At 62.7% G+C, this 8,217-nt stretch overlaps 1 pseudogene; it reads right to left on the bottom strand.

Annotated features, from left to right (window-relative positions):
* Window positions 1-3,519: 3,519 nt before the first annotated feature.
* Window positions 3,520-7,500, bottom strand: LOC122896609 (annotated as a pseudogene).
* Between the last annotated feature and the right edge of the window lie 717 nt (window positions 7,501-8,217).

The raw sequence follows: 8,217 nt of genomic DNA, 5'->3' as shown, positions 1-8,217 counted from the left end.
CTTCCTATCCATTTATCAAATTGCAGGCTTTCCACAATCATGTATACATATGGTGTAACATAAATATAATTAATCCTTACCTTCCTGTAATTTATCCTATCTTTGTGAAGGTTATTTATTAAATAGCGATTGTTTTCCTTTAAAAGACAGTGGGAAAGTCAGGACAGCAGTCACCTCAAGAAAACTGGGGAGACAAGTGACTGGCATGGGGCAAAAGGAGGGCTTCAACTTACCGTCAAAATTTCTCTAAATCTGAGCGGTAGTTACTAGGATTCCAACCTGACAAGAGCCCAGGGCCACTGAGCACCCTCTAGTGATGCCAATGGTGCCCGCGGGGATCATGCAGGTACAGGTCACATGACCACCCTGACACCCACAATGTGCGGGCGAGCCAAACCCAGCGAACACGGGAAAGAGTCTTCCCACCTTAAGGTCAGTTCAGTAGCACGCAGAATGTAGCTCATTAGCACCCCACCGCTGCCATGCAAGCTAACATATGAGCCGATTCCAGGAATTAGGACGTGGACATCTTTGGGGACCATGCCTGTGCCCTCCACGCCCAGCGCCGTCTCTGGTGCGCACCCCCTCCTGCCCTCCTTGGGTGTGCCCATCCCCCTCAAGCGTTGGCAGAGAAAGGGTGGCCAGTGGTGCTGGTGCCGGAGGAGGTAGAGAGGGAGGCATCTGCCGGGGGCCTGGGCAGGCAGCCGAACGAGGCCGGACGGGGCCTAGGGCTCCCCAGGCCAGTCGCCACTGCCTCCCTGGCTGCAGTGGAAACCGAAAGGGGCACTAAATAAAGGCAGGGGACCCACCTCCTCCTTTCCCCTGGTGCCCACACATACTCCCTTAATCTGTGCCTCACCATCTGCCACTCGCTTCCCCCTGGGATGGGAAGGTGCCAAGCCACAGCCTGTGATGCATGTGTTTACAGCAACAGGACTGTGGGTGACACGCTCTGAATATGGAACAGAGCTCGTGTGCTCAGACGATAGAAGGGAGGCTGGCAAAACTAGTCAGCCAGGACTGTGACCAGACCATCCTCGACCCACTCTCCACTTCCTGGCGCTGGCCACGATCGCTCTGTGCCCCCGGGGGAGCTGTGGGAGCTGGACGTCTCCCCACTCACACCTTGACCGCGCGAAGGCCCACGGACACCCCAGCCAGAAGGGTCTCTCCCAAACACATTCCCGCAGACGACAGCGCACCGTGTTACCCGCCAAGAGAGAATCACAGGGTCCGGGTGAAGGCCGGAGCCCCGCAACCAGGCCCACCTTCTCAAGCGAGGGGTTTGGAAGGACAGGACCGAGTCCCACGGACGTGCCTCCCCAGGCTGAGGTCTGTGCTTGTCCCACCCGGTGCGGGATGGTCTGGCCACCTGAGTTGGTGGCGCAGACGTGTCAGGGAAGGCAGGCTGAGAAGAGGGCGCAAGGGGGGAACCAAGTCGGCCCAGTCTTCCCCACGGGGAAGCCAGTCTCTACTTCCCATCCTCACTGTGCCCATCCTGCCCTTGTCCCCGTTAGCACCTGGCAGAGCAGTCTCCGGAGCAAGCTCCCTGCTGCTAAGATGAGGCCCGCCCCGGCCACTCCGAGGTAGCCTTCCCTCCCACTGCCCTTCCTTCAACACACCCAGGAGGGCTCAGACCTCAGAGGATCACAGAGTCGGATCCTCAGCCTCCTCTGGGGGCCCGTGACACTGAGCATCCCTGCACCCCGTCCGGGGGCTCTGGGGACTTCCACATCATTTCCCTCCAGTTATACCCATTTAACGGCACCCCCTGAAAGGTAGGGCTGCCCCTTGCTTCCGCTCCTTCAATCCCTTGTAGGCCCTTGACCACAGTCTCCTCTCCCTTAACACCCTGAATCACCTCGCTGTCCGTCCACGGACATGATCTTATCCCCGATTAGTTTTATTCTCTCTCTCTCTCTCTCTCTCACACACACACACACACACACACACCAATACACACACCAACCATGACCCTCGAACCCCCAGCCCGCTTTCTGTGCCCGAAACACCCGGTCTCTCAGGAAGGGTGTCTGGTCTGGCAGAGGCGACCCTCACCTCACTCAGACCCAGCTCTGACCCTCTGAGTCTCAGGCCACACAGCCCTGGGCCCCGGCTGAAGGAAGGAAGCCATCCCCGCCCATCAGCGAGGGCGACATGGAACACGGAGTCTGGACTAAATCTCCTGTGACCTGAAGGAGCAGTCGGGGAGCCTGAGCGGGGACACGGAAATAGCGCCTCCAGAAAAATCTGGGCCATGGTGGAGGTCAAACAGCATTGGAAGAGGACTACGCGGGCACATCGAGACCCGTCACGCACCCTTGCCATGGAAGGGGATGGCCACTTTGCAACCAAGGGACCGAAGACGACCACGCTGGAGGAGGGGGTGAGGTGATTTGGACAGGAGGGAAGGGAGAGCTCCGGTGGCTAGCCCATCCGATTCTGGCTGCTGGCGGGCCCTTTGCCCCTGGTCGGCCCAGAGCCCCCACAAGCCTCATTGCGCCCACCTCCAGCCCAGAGACAAACCTGTGCTTTTCTGCCCGGTTCCCTGACCTTCCTGTACGGGTTCCCTGTACCTGCTCAACAACCCCACTGGGCTGTGACTTCTGCGTCCAACCCGCCACTGAACCCAAGGAGGGAGAAGTGACAGGGTTGGAAACCCAGCCTCAAGGCCCAGGGCTAAAGAGGAGAGGGGAAGGTGCACCAGTTCCCGCGCCAGTGGTCCTCGGGCGCGGTGGCACCAGAGGGAGGGAAGGACTCCACAGAGGGCGCTGGGCCCAGGAAGGGCCAAGAGGAGCTCAGCTGTGCTTTCTAATGCCTGTTGAAGCACAGGGGCAGGGAGGGCCAGCGAGGGAAAGCCACAAGCCACGGGAGTGATCAAGGACGCTCAGACAGCAGAGCAGGGGGGCTGGGAGGAGCAGGACAGTGATCCCAAGGAGGGAAGGGAAGGGGGGGCTGAGGCTCTGGCAGGGGTCCTGAGTTCCTGCTGAAGGGGGAGGGGTCGGGGGCAGGGGATGAACGCGAAGCACCCCCAAGACTCAAAAAGAGGGGGACATGAGGGAAGAACCTCAAGGGGACCTGCGGGGGAAAGGGAGCAAATGCTCAGGTGGCCAGACAGAGCCCACGCAGACCCCAGAGGGGGCAGCCAGCACCCAGCACAGGCCAACCCACTCTCCCCACAAGGAGAAGGCCTACCACAGGACCCAGGAGGCCCTGTTCAGGCAAAGGCTGGGGCAGGGAGCAACTCCCTGCCCCTCCCCGCCCCTCCCCTCTCCCACCCCTCCCCACTGCACAGCTCAGCCCCCTCACCCCACAGAGAGGGCAGACCACAGACCTGAGAGGTACTTTATTTTTTTTTAAAGATTTTAGTTATTTATTTGACAGAGAGAGATCACAAGCAGGCAGAGAGGCAGGCAGAGAGAGAGGAGGAAGCAGGCTCCCTGCTGAGCAGAGAGCCTGATGCTGGCCTCTATCCCAGGACCCTGAGATCATGACCTGAGATAAAGGCAGCGGCTTAACCCACTGAGCCACCCAGGCGCCCCTGAGAGGTACTTTAATTTGAAACTGCTGTGAATGGGGCTGGAGAGGGGGCAAAAGAACAGGGAGAGGAAGTCTTGGCCGAGGTCGAACAGGAGGGAACCGGCTTGGCCACAGCTCCCTGGCTCCAAAGGCACCAGATGCTCCTCGTGCGCAGAGATGCTGGGCTCAACCTGTCTGACAGAGCAGGCTCAGGGAGGAGCAGCAAGCCAGGGCCAGCCCCCGCCCTGCTGCACAGGCCGCCACCAAGGTGCAAAGGGGAATGGAGTGTGTAACACTCACTTCAGAGGCTCTGGAACTTGTCAGTCAGGGACCGCATGGCTGCTGAAACAGAGACAGGCGTAAGCAGACCCTCCAGACGTGGGGAGAGAGGAGCCCGTCCCCCTGTCCCCGTGGGGAACCGCCTAGCCCTGCAACCTGAAACCCCCTCCAGCCCCTATCCCAGGAGTGCAGGCCTGACTCACTCAGCCACCACCTCCACTCACTATGGACACATCCTCTAAAGGAACGCGATGTGCAGGTACTTCTCCAGCTTTGGGGCACATCCGACTCGGTCAGACTCGGACACACACACACACGCACACACACACACACATGCGACTCGGTCAGACTCAGAAACACACACACACACACACGCGCGCGCGCGCGCGCCTTGCAAGCCATACCAAGGAACTGTTAAAGGGAAAATCAAGGCGGCATCTGCAAACGTCCTAAAGGCGGGAGACCTGTGCGACCTGTTCCCGCCGGCAGAGCGGCCACGCAGGCGAGGCACGACTGAACCGCCTGTGCGCACACCTAGCTGCACACGCACTGTAGGCTCCCGGGTCAGGCCTGCCAGGGTCTCCTCCCCAAGGAACGGTGGTCCCTGGGAGGCCGCCTGCACCTGCAGCCCATCCCGGGTCCTGCCCTGGGGACCCCCACCCCACCCCGCAGCCTGCCTCTGCCCCAGCCCGGCCCCAGCCAGAGGTTCCTCATACCAAGCTGCTCTTTGAGATCGTCTATTTCTCTCTGTAGCACGAGACACTAGGCCAGCAGACAGCAGACACAGAGAGAGAAACCATTAGTATCCTCTGGCTTCCTCTCTCCTCCACCTCCCCCTCTCCCGCGGGTACTACATCCCCAGGCCCAGTGGCTAGACCCCCAGAGGCTCCTCAGTGGAAAGGCGGCACCTTCCCTCTGTGGCGAGCAGATCGGGGTGGGCGGGCGGGGGCACCCAGGTCAGTCTAGCCTGGACCCGGATCCCACCCTCTAGTTTGGGCCAGCCTTTCTAGGAGCCACAGGAAGCATTACCCGAGGACAGTCCTGTGCGCCAGCTGGCGGCTGCTGCTGCCTCTCCGGCCTTGGGGGCTGGTCAAGTGGCTCCTGGTCACCTGAGACGGAAAGAACATCAAATCCAGCTTCCAAGGCCCCCAGGGAGGTGCAAAGGGTCTCAGGGGGGGTCCAACGTGAGGCAGCACCACCCTCTGCTGGCAACCAGTGGCCCCTGCTCCGCCAGCGGCTCCAACCTTCTCTCTGGACCCATCCCCCCTGTCCCCCAGGGGCAGCCAGCCCATCCTTGAGGGTGGGCCCCAGGGACCGTGGCTCTGGCTCGGACTCTTCCCAGAGCAGCATCGACAGTCAGGCCCTGGCAGGAGCAACGCGCCCAAACAGGACTCATCAGAAGAAAGGCTCCGTGCTGCTGAAAGGCTGTGTCTGGGGCTGCAGTTTGGGGCACTGCCACGCATCACCCCTGCTGCACAAACCCCACGTGGAGGGAGGACACGGCTTAAGGTCAATCCTGTCCACATCCCACATCCTGTGCGAGAAGCTGCCCGGGGAGGCGGGGCGCAGAACTGAGCCCCCAGCAGAGCCAGAGGTTCCCCTCCTCCTCCCCTCTCCCCCGCACTCCTCTGACACCCACAAGACTCACCGGAGGGTGCAGGCCCTCTGGGCAGGACGTCTCCCTGGCTCGGAGCCAAGGGTTCCGAGCTTCCTGGGACTTGGGGGGCTCTGGCCTGGAGGTCGCCAGTGCTGCATTCTCCACGATGCATGCACAAACAAGATGGCCCTGGCCTCTGTTTTGGAAGCTAAAAGAAAAATTTCTCACCCATCTGGCCTTGGGATGTGTGTGTGTGTGTGTGTGTGTGTGTGTAGGTGTACCCACGTGTGTATAAGAGCTGAGGTGAGGCAGGGAATGGGCAAGGGAACTCGGAGCCCGATCTGGCTGGCACCTTCTCCCTCAATCAGCCCCAGGCCAGGAGGCAGGGCTGAGCCAGGGAGACGAGTAGGCCACTGACAAAGCCCAGGCAGCTAAAGCCTGAAGGGTTGTGCTCCAAACTTTGAAGGGGTTCCTGGCTTCCAATCAGCTACCAGTCCTCCCTTCATCCAGACCCCTCTCTGGGGGAAGGAGGCAGGAAACGTGCCAAGGGTTCAGAACGGTGCCGGGCTCACACGCAGTGCTACCCCAGGTTAATACCTGCCCCTGTGAAAACGACCGACGAGCCGATCTGCCATCCCAGTGATCCCAATGACCCAGGGGCACCCACGGCAACCCCTGAAGTAGGGACAGAGGCAGCATGGGTAAAGAACTGGGCAGAGCCGGAGGGGCAGGGGGAGAGCAAGGGCACCCAGAGAGAAGGAGCATGGCCTACTCACCTGGCCCTTTGGGAATGCGTCTCTGCTTGAGTCAGTGCCTTCTCCTGCCGACGCCACCACCTCCGCCTCCCGAGTCCTCCTGGCCACCGATTTCTTCCCGGCCCCCGTGTGCTTGGGCTGTTTGATTCCCCAAGGGCCCACGGAATGCTTCTTGGACTTGCCAAGCAGCGGGACACCAGAGATTGGGGGGAAGGTGGCCGGTTCCACGGGAGCTGCCGAGACTCTCTGCCCCCAGGAAGGAAAGCTTTTCCCCGAGGCGACTCTTGAGGGGCCCCCTAGGGATTTCTTCTCCTGGGTCACCTTCCTCCTAGAGGTGGCCCGGGACAAGCCGCCTGCAGCAGCAGCAGCAGCAGCAGTCGCAGCAACAGCAGTAGCTCCCCGGTAGGTGGGCCTGCTCTCCCCCCTTCCCCCAGACCACACTCTGCATTTTCTTGGAGGAGGGCATGTCCAGCTCTCCGATGGCCTGCCTCTCCACAACCGAAGTGAATCCTCGGGGAGCCGAGGTCAGGAAAGGGCCCGGCACGTGCAGGAAATTCTCCCTGATGCGGAAATTCGAGTGTCTGGGTGTGTCCCCGGGATCCTCGGGGCTGCTGGGCTTGGCCTGGCCTCCTTCTTTGGAGTAAATGCTCACCCTCATCAGCTGTATCTCCCCGAACTCATCGGAGGACTCGGGGTCGGAAGGCAGCGGGGCGCCCAGGCCTTCGGCGGTGGCGGCGGGTGGCGGCGGTGGCGGCGGAGGGCCGCTGGCGATCCGCCCTGGCATTCGCCCTGCTCTTAGCGCCTCTTCTCGGGTTCCCCCAGGCTCGGCTGCCCTCGGGCCCAGCCACGCGCAGCCCGGCGGCGGCGGAAGGCGGCTGCGACTCCACGCGGCCCAGAACGAGCGCGCCTCGCCCACTGGGCCCCGCGTCGAGGCCCGCCCAACTGCCCGACGCTTCGGCTGCGCAGCTCTCGGGGGACGGGTTTCTCCGCAGGCCCAGGGCGTCGCGGTCTGTCAGCTGCTGCACGATGTCCGCCGCGGACTCGTCAGCCAGGTGGGCCGCGTAGTCCGGGGCGTCCCCCTTGTCGTCGGCCGGGGAGCCGGGGCGGCCTTCGCGGCCCCACAGCACCGGCCCTCCCGCTTCCAGCACTTCCCGCTCGGACTCGAAGCCCTCGGCGTCTGCGAACACGCCCTCGCCCTCGCCGCTCCGCGGCGGGCCCACATCCAGACCTAGTCCCCGGGGCTCGCGGGGCCCACGGGGCCCCGGGGCCGAAGGGGCGGACGCCGGCCTGCTCCCCGCCCTCGGGGCCGAAACCCGCTCCCCAGACAGACCCCTCATTCGGAGCGCTCATGCTGGTGACGCCGCGCAGCCGGGCTTTGAGGGAGACGACCGCCCTGGTCCCGGCGCGACGGGTGAGAGGCGAGGGCGCCGGAGGGGCGGCGGGAGTCGCTCGGCGTCCAGACGACGCGGGCCCTCACCACAGGCTCCACGCCACGCGGTGTGGCGTTGAACGGCTCGAGATCGCCTCAAACAACGTGTGGCTTGCGCGCGCCTCCGACGGGACTGCGGCCGCTTCCTCATTGGTCCGCCCCCCACCAACCAGCGCGCCCCTTGTTGGCCCGCCCCTCGAGGCCCTAACCAATGGGGTCGAGCGCCATTGGTTCGCTCTGCAGCGGGTGGGAGTTGGGTGTCCGTGAGTCCTGGCGTTGCTTCGGGCTGTTCTGGTCCCGCCTCCCTTGCCCAGAACCTGCTTTCCACTTGGAATCACCGCTCTGAGCTTCCGTCTCTCCATCCACCGAGCCGGGGGCGGTGGCACCTGTCTCCCGGGTCTTGGGGACGAAAGGTCGGGACGGAGGTGAGGCACGGAGCGCACAGAGGATTCGCCGGCCTGTTTTCCACAGTGGCACTTAGGGCCAGATGGGAAACTGGGCACGGGAAGCCCGCAGTCACCGATCAGGGGATGGGGGGGCGGGAGGCGGGCATACTTTCCCTGCGAAGGGCCCAAGAGCAAACGATGTCATATTTACGCGCCTTTCAGTCTTTGTCGCAATCACTCGACCACGATGGA

The sequence above is a fragment of the Neovison vison genome, chromosome X (genome assembly GCF_020171115.1).
Source record: "Neovison vison isolate M4711 chromosome X, ASM_NN_V1, whole genome shotgun sequence".
In the NCBI taxonomy this organism is placed as follows: domain Eukaryota; kingdom Metazoa; phylum Chordata; class Mammalia; order Carnivora; family Mustelidae; genus Neogale; species Neogale vison.
The sequence above is the reverse complement of the archived record's forward strand: the minus strand, read 5'-3'. Positions and strand labels throughout refer to the sequence as shown.